Below are 6,993 nucleotides of genomic sequence, written 5' to 3'. Positions count from 1 at the left end.
CTTTTGTCCTGTAATGTGCTTTCAAATGAGGAATTGGTATCATTTTCCATCCTTCCACTCTTTGCAGCCAAGCAAAAGTGATAAACCAGTGATAACCATGGAGGACTCATGTCATGTCTGCAGCTGCCCAAGGCTTTCCATTTTGTCTGCAAAATCAAATGAGCACCATCTTTCATTTTCACAGCCACTCCTGTGGTTCTGCACTTTCCATGCCGAGTGCCCGGGATGACGGATATCCATGTTCTCTATGCACCCACTGGGAGTTTTCACACTGCTCAGCCCAGGACCAGCATGGTTTACTGACTGAGGCGTGTTTTCCACACCAAAGGCTCCAAAGAGCTCAGCCAAGACATGAGCCAGCTCAGCACCAGAAGCAGCAACTGTATCGCTGTTATTCTTTAATGAAGATCTTCCACTCTTCCTTGTTACCTGAACACTGGAGTTGATAGGATTAATTTTTCATTGTAAATCAAACAAAGTTACCAAAATTGAAAATAGAACAACACAATAGCTATAAATGAGAATTCTTGTGTCTTGATCAAAATTCAGTCAGTGTACAAATAAAATATTTGGACATATTATTGCCTCTGCAGCTAGACACTATTTAAATATCTAACCACAGAACCCAGGGCAACATAAAGATTTTTTTTTGCTGATGCTGCTGCATGATCTTCTCTTCATCACTCCACAATCTTCTTTTGTTAATGGAGGAAATTCAGAAAAATTAAGCAAACTGCAGAGCTACAAAATCCATCCCAACATCATTAATACTACAAAGAGTAAGTCTCTCAGGTTTTGCAAAAAGTTCAACTGGATTAATGAGTCACTGCATGGCTTCAAAATTCAGACCATAACAGAAGCAGCTTAACAGCTAACAGTATTAGTCATTCTACAAAGGATAAATAAAGATAATTTAAGCATCCTAAATATTATGCAAATGTTTTCATTCTGGTATTTTATTCCTTTAAAAAAGAGCATTAGAAATATATGCATTTCAAAACATGCAAGCACAGTCGGAGCACACCAAGTCTCTCTATGTTAGTATGGGTACAGTTTTACACAGCAAATGAAATACTGAATTCTTGAATTGCTTTTGCTTCTTCCTGGAATAATATTTGTTATCTACTTCATACCGGGTAATACTGTCAACCTCGGTTCTGACAATGGCAATTTAAATTTGTGCATGGTAATTTCCATATCATTAACAAACAATTACTAATGCAATATATCAACATAAAACCAGGAACCCAAGAGAATACCACCATGTGACAGTTGAAAATATATTTTCTCAGCTTGGAAATCATCTGTATATGTAGCTATATTTTAATCTTTCCCTTAATCCTGAAAGTTTTGTTTTGGCTAAACGAAGCAGTTTCCCAGTACATCTCAGAGCAGTGGACAGGTACTATTGCAAAACCCCTCTGCTGCAGGAATGTCCCTTTCTCTCATGGCATGCTGGTATCTGCTGCTCTTCCCACTGGCAGCATACTCCTCAGTCAAAGAGGAACCAACTGACCTCTGCTATTTTACTGGTTTATAGCCCTGATTATAATGTTATTCTTATCTATTTATGGCTTCTTCTAATAACCTGCCATAGCCTCAGTTTCTCCGCAGTCATGGCCATGAGCAGATCCCAGAGAGCACCATCCCTCCCTGGGCAGTCAGAGGGTGTCACTGATTCCCAGCTGAGGCTGGGGAGATCTTCCAACACCTTCGAACAACAGTGGTGCAGTTCTCTGGGATCAGGAGGCATGGTGGACACACCATGAGACAAACTCCTGACATCTCCCAGGGCTGCCAGGGTGGGCAAGAGCTCCAAGGGCTGCTAAGGGAACATCAGGAAGCACTCGAGTGGAGAATAGCACTTACCCACTGTCCTGAACCATTCTTTCCCTCACTTTTCAGGATCCAGTTTACAGAAGTCATGGAAAACACAAGGAGTGTTTCTGTTTGTCTGGCAGTAGGCAGTGGCTGTGGCCTGACTGCTTTTCCTTCCACCACCTCTCCCCCACTCAACCACAGCACAACCCCATATGTTTTTCTGGCAAATTCATTTAACACTGTAAGTATGCTACAAAGGTTTCACTCAGATTTCATGGTGACATCACAACATTTCAACACTGCAGTGGTCAACATTATTCAAACCCATACTTTTTATGATTAGTGAAAAGCAAAATTTTCCCATTTTCAGGTGAATCCTTAATATGTAACAGATTGTCTATAAAGTACAACTGAGGGGTGGCATGCATCCCTGAAGTCTACCCTACTCAAATCACTTCATGTCCTTTTCTAGGCTGAGTTTTACCTCTGCCATGAAGCTCTCACTCTGTATTTAGTCAAGAGAATTGAAATTGTCTTAATCCATTAAAAACTGAGAAGCCTATTTTACTTTAGGACTAAGTTCTCAGTTAAAACCTATTCACACACATTGTGTTTTAAAAAGTCTTCTCACAGACATATATTTCCCCTTAATGACCAAATTCCAGCTTAACTTTCAAATAGAACAGGTATCAACATAATTTGTCAATAATTACAGCACCCAACATGGCCTTTAAGAATGAAAAGAAAAAACCCACACAGAGCACAAAACTTAATTTCAATGAGAGAAGACTAAAGGCGCCTATACAAAACTGGATGAATACACCTTAATTAACCCTAAACTGTGTACAAAACCAGATATATTTCTGGGAAATATAACACACAGTGGACTCAATGGCTTGAAAACATGTATTTAGAGTGAGAAGAATAACCAGTTTTATTAGTAAGCCCTGTAAAAGCAAAGCAACAATAAAGATCTCCAAGAGCTTTACAGGATGCAAAAGCCCTTGAGTCTGAGCACCAACCAGCCTTCACTAGCAGGAGTTAAACAGGGTTACACTTGGGATGTGGGTGGTCCCATGACTGCCTTTCCTGCTGCAAAGAGGAGGTCCTGGCACTGACCACTGCTGGCAATCAGGGAACACCATCACACCAAGTGCCACACTCCAATGCCTCCTGCACACGGCAGCTCTGGGATTTCTACAGGAAAAGAAAAGTCAGATGAGAGAAACATCAGCTCTAGGAGCCCATTTACAGTCACTTACTCCTGAAATGTTACTGTTCCTGCTGTTATATACTATGGAGGATATTACCTATACTATATGGTCAGTTGTCATCACAGGGACCTTTATTCACCAAAGCTACACAGACAATTTAATCCCTTCTCTTTTAGACCACCTGCCCACACTGAGTAAGCTGAAAGAAAAGCAGTGGGAGAATTGCAGCTCAAGACTGATGTGAATGGATATGAAATAAGCCCACAATCTCCTGCCAAAGGAGGATTAATTGTAGTACCTTAAATTCATGGTAGCTGATTAGACTGATCTCTCAAACACATGAACTGTGTTTGAAAAAGGAGAAAGATTTATAGAGGCACTGAGAAGAAGACACAAGGAAATTTGCCCAGGAAAGTACATGAAAAACACAATGTGCTCTTTTGCATCAGCTCAAACTCAATAGTGGAGACCACAGCTCCAGAACCTAATTGAAATTGCCAGAAGAGGGCAAGTTTAATAAAACATTTGAGAGGATGGATGGTGATTACAGAACTGCTGGATGGGCAGTATTTATCTCCCTTGATATCATTGAATGTGCAACTCCTGTACCTTTTGCCCCACTTATAATTTAGATCATAAGAAATAATCCACTTCTACAATGTCCGTAAGTGCATTTTTCAATCACCTGAGAAGTGGTACTGACAAATTCCATGTGACAGATGATAAAGACTGAAGTCAAACCACCAGGAGCACACGATTTCTCAGTGCTCAGCCTGGGTCAGGGTACTCTGCTGTAGCACTTCCACTGACTGTTCCCAGAAGAGAGCTGCCTGAATCTACCCAAAAATTACTCAGGCAAGTAGAAAAGTTCATTTTCTGTGGCTCACTCACGATCACGTAAGAACACTGAAGTAGCTCTTACCTCACTGGAATCAATAGATGTTAATCATTAATTTAAATGGAAGCAGTAGTGGGGCAGTTGAAGCATATCCAAATAGACGCTGAGACTCCTAAACCCCACTAGGGCTCCTGACTTTCTATTGATTTCTGTCCCTAAAAACTGAAACTCTTTGCTGAGACCAGAGGTCAAGACTTGAGAAAGACATCAGTCTAAATATTTGGTTGAATTTCCACACATGTAGGAGATCCTTTCACTGATTTATCCCCCATTTCCTGCTGCATGGACTCTACACTGCCCACCTTCTGCTGCCAGTGAAGTAATATTCAAACCACAGAGGCTTCCTATAAGGCACACAGCCAGTTCATCCTTAGAGCAGCTTTTGCCAGGGAACTCTTACTGAGTGAATCAGCAAGAATCTCAGTGGAAAAGTAAGTACAGTCTTGTGCAATTAAAATCTTATCAAACAGAGAATCATAGATTACTGTTAAAAAGAATTCTAATGGTTCATCTAAGTCTATCCTCCTACAACAAAACCAGAAACATGTCTGAATGTATTCTCTGAAATCCCTTTGCAATGTGAAGGCCTTATACACAGTACAGCCATGAAAAGTGCTGAAGGGCTGAATTCAGTAGTGTCAGTGGGCTTTTCCAATCTAAACAATTCCATGAGTCTGTGCTTAAAACAATCAGTACATATAAAAACAATCAGTATATATTAAAACAATCAGTAACATTAATACTGTCAATATCCATAAGGAGCATCATTAAAGGTTCTCAGTAAATCTGGGAGAATTTATTAATTCGTTTTTTTCTAACATAGGGGTCACTGTAAAATACAGTGGAATTTAATATCAAATCCTTGCTATTTCTGATACTCAAATTCAATGACAATTGTTCCACTTTAAGTGCAATTCTGTGTTACACTTATAAATTCAAAGTTCTGAATGAGATTAAGGAGTTGATAACTTTATATACATAACTAGCATTTCATATGATTTGAACTGCTAATCTCTTTTAAAATCCAAAATGTTATTTGATCCAGAAGAAAATAGTGATGGCACTTATTCCCTCATTACAAGTATGGGAAGAAATACACTGAAGACAATCAGACATTTTTACAAAGAAGAGAACAATGTATGCCACTGACAATCCAGTCAGTGGATTCCCCTTGCTGAAAAGAAAAGTACATATTCTTATAGTATAAAGAGATAGAAACTTCATCCCTACTTTAAAGAAAACAGATCCTATGAAATTCTGAAACTGCAATTATGTGAATTATGTGTGAGAATTTGTTACTTGCTTAGACTATGCTGAATGTCAGAAGAATAAGAAAGGAAAAAAATAAAGAATTCAGGAGTGATCCAAAGAACTACATACCATTAAATGTGACTGCTGTGTCAGACTGGGAGGTGTTGTACTACAGATCTGGTGTGTCTGTTCAAGGGCTGATGTTATTTCTGTCAAGTAATGCTTCACAAACCCCCTGGAACTCCATGAGGCATCAATAACCAGCAACAACTCATACATTTATGTAACACAGATATTTTCAAAATCCTACAATGATCTCTCATTTCCTTAAAGGAGCTGATATCCAATAATCATATGCAAGAAAAGTTTTCAGATTAAAACCAGGAAAACAGATAGAGCAAAAAAGGTCAGTTTTCAGAACAGAATGAACCTACCAACAGATCTTTCCATGTGAAGAAGTTGATAAAATATGTTCCATAGCGGATATAAATGCTTTGAAAGAAAGGATAAAAATGGAGGCAGCAGTTTGATCCTGGCCATGTGCTACAGCTTTTGCTCATGGAAGCCTCAGCTCTGCAGTGGCCCCACAGCCACGTCCTGCCCTGCACTGCCCCAGGTGACCCCGGCTGCAGGAGAAGTCTGCGCCCACAGAGGACACTCACACTGGAGGAGAGAGGTAAAAGCACACATCCAAGAAATGCTCTGCTGAAATTTCCCACCTGTTTCCCCAGGGCTGGTTCCAAGGTTCATTTCTGTGAGCGCTGCTCTCGCTGTGCTTCCTGCACACGTGCTGTAAGCAGATGTTTGTTAAGAACCTTCCTGGTGGATGCGATGAAACAAATTAACCTTGGCATTCCTGCACTCAGCAATCAGCACAGGGTGTTAGGCAGAATGCAAGCACAAGTCAGCATCACACAACTCTCACATTTGGCAGTAGTTCAGAGTTTTCCTGAGCTCTAGAGTGTTAAGGCACACTGTGACTACTGGATTTAACAGCTGATAGTAGATCCGTCATCTCTTAACTCATTTGTAATTTCCATCTCCACAGAACTCTGCATCAATGCAACCTGATTAGTTTAGCCCCCTACTCCTCCAGAAGGTACCTCATTCTATATCTAAAGCTGCAGCTTGATCATTTTATTTGATAAACCAGGATCTTATTTGAATTGCATGAAAAATTATTCTTCCATTTGCCATTCTTTTCCACATTCTTTTGTTTTTCTCTCTAAATTTATATATCCTTTAGGAAATGGGATGGTCATAACTACATTCAATGTTCAAGGTGCAGGTGCAATGTAAGTTTGAGAGAGATCTTTTGTGTCCAATATATGTACACATAAATTTGCCCTTTATTTCTAATTCTTAAGTTTGCCTCTCAGAGCACTGCCAAGCACAGAGGCTGTATTTTCCAATTATTCCCAATGACAGCAGGCTCCAAGAGCAGAATGTGAGTAACTACAACTTATCAGTGCATGTGTGGAAGCAGCCTTTGGCTGCCTGCTGTCAGAAGTGACTCAAATCCAGAAATATAAACATAGGTAGTGTGGAGGCTGAGCTCCAAGTTAAGTGTAAGATACAACAATGTAAATATTTGCACTAAATCCATTTAGGTCTATCTCCTCTTTCTGAGTGCCTTTATCACAGGCTGTTTTCACATCTGCTCTCCCCCCCGTGAACAGGCCCCCACCAAAGCTTCCCTCTGAAACGAGGAGCCCAGTGTGAGGACAAGTTCTTCCCCTCTCACAGAGGAACCTGTGTGCACAAATACCTGATCTGAGGGGGCAAAGACACTTCCCAGTGGGACACGAC

General features: G+C 40.3%; 1 protein-coding gene across 1 annotated transcript in view; it reads right to left on the bottom strand.

The window, feature by feature from the left end:
* STAG1 (stromal antigen 1) overlaps positions 1 to 6,993 on the bottom strand; it is a 113,492-nt gene that overhangs the window by 63,788 nt on the left and 42,711 nt on the right. The gene's annotated exons all lie outside the window — the stretch shown is intronic.

This window comes from Geospiza fortis, unplaced genomic scaffold, assembly GCF_000277835.1.
Source record: "Geospiza fortis unplaced genomic scaffold, GeoFor_1.0 scaffold118, whole genome shotgun sequence".
NCBI lineage: Eukaryota > Metazoa > Chordata > Aves > Passeriformes > Thraupidae > Geospiza > Geospiza fortis.
Note: the sequence above shows the minus strand (reverse complement) of the source record. Positions and strands in the feature narration are given on the sequence as shown.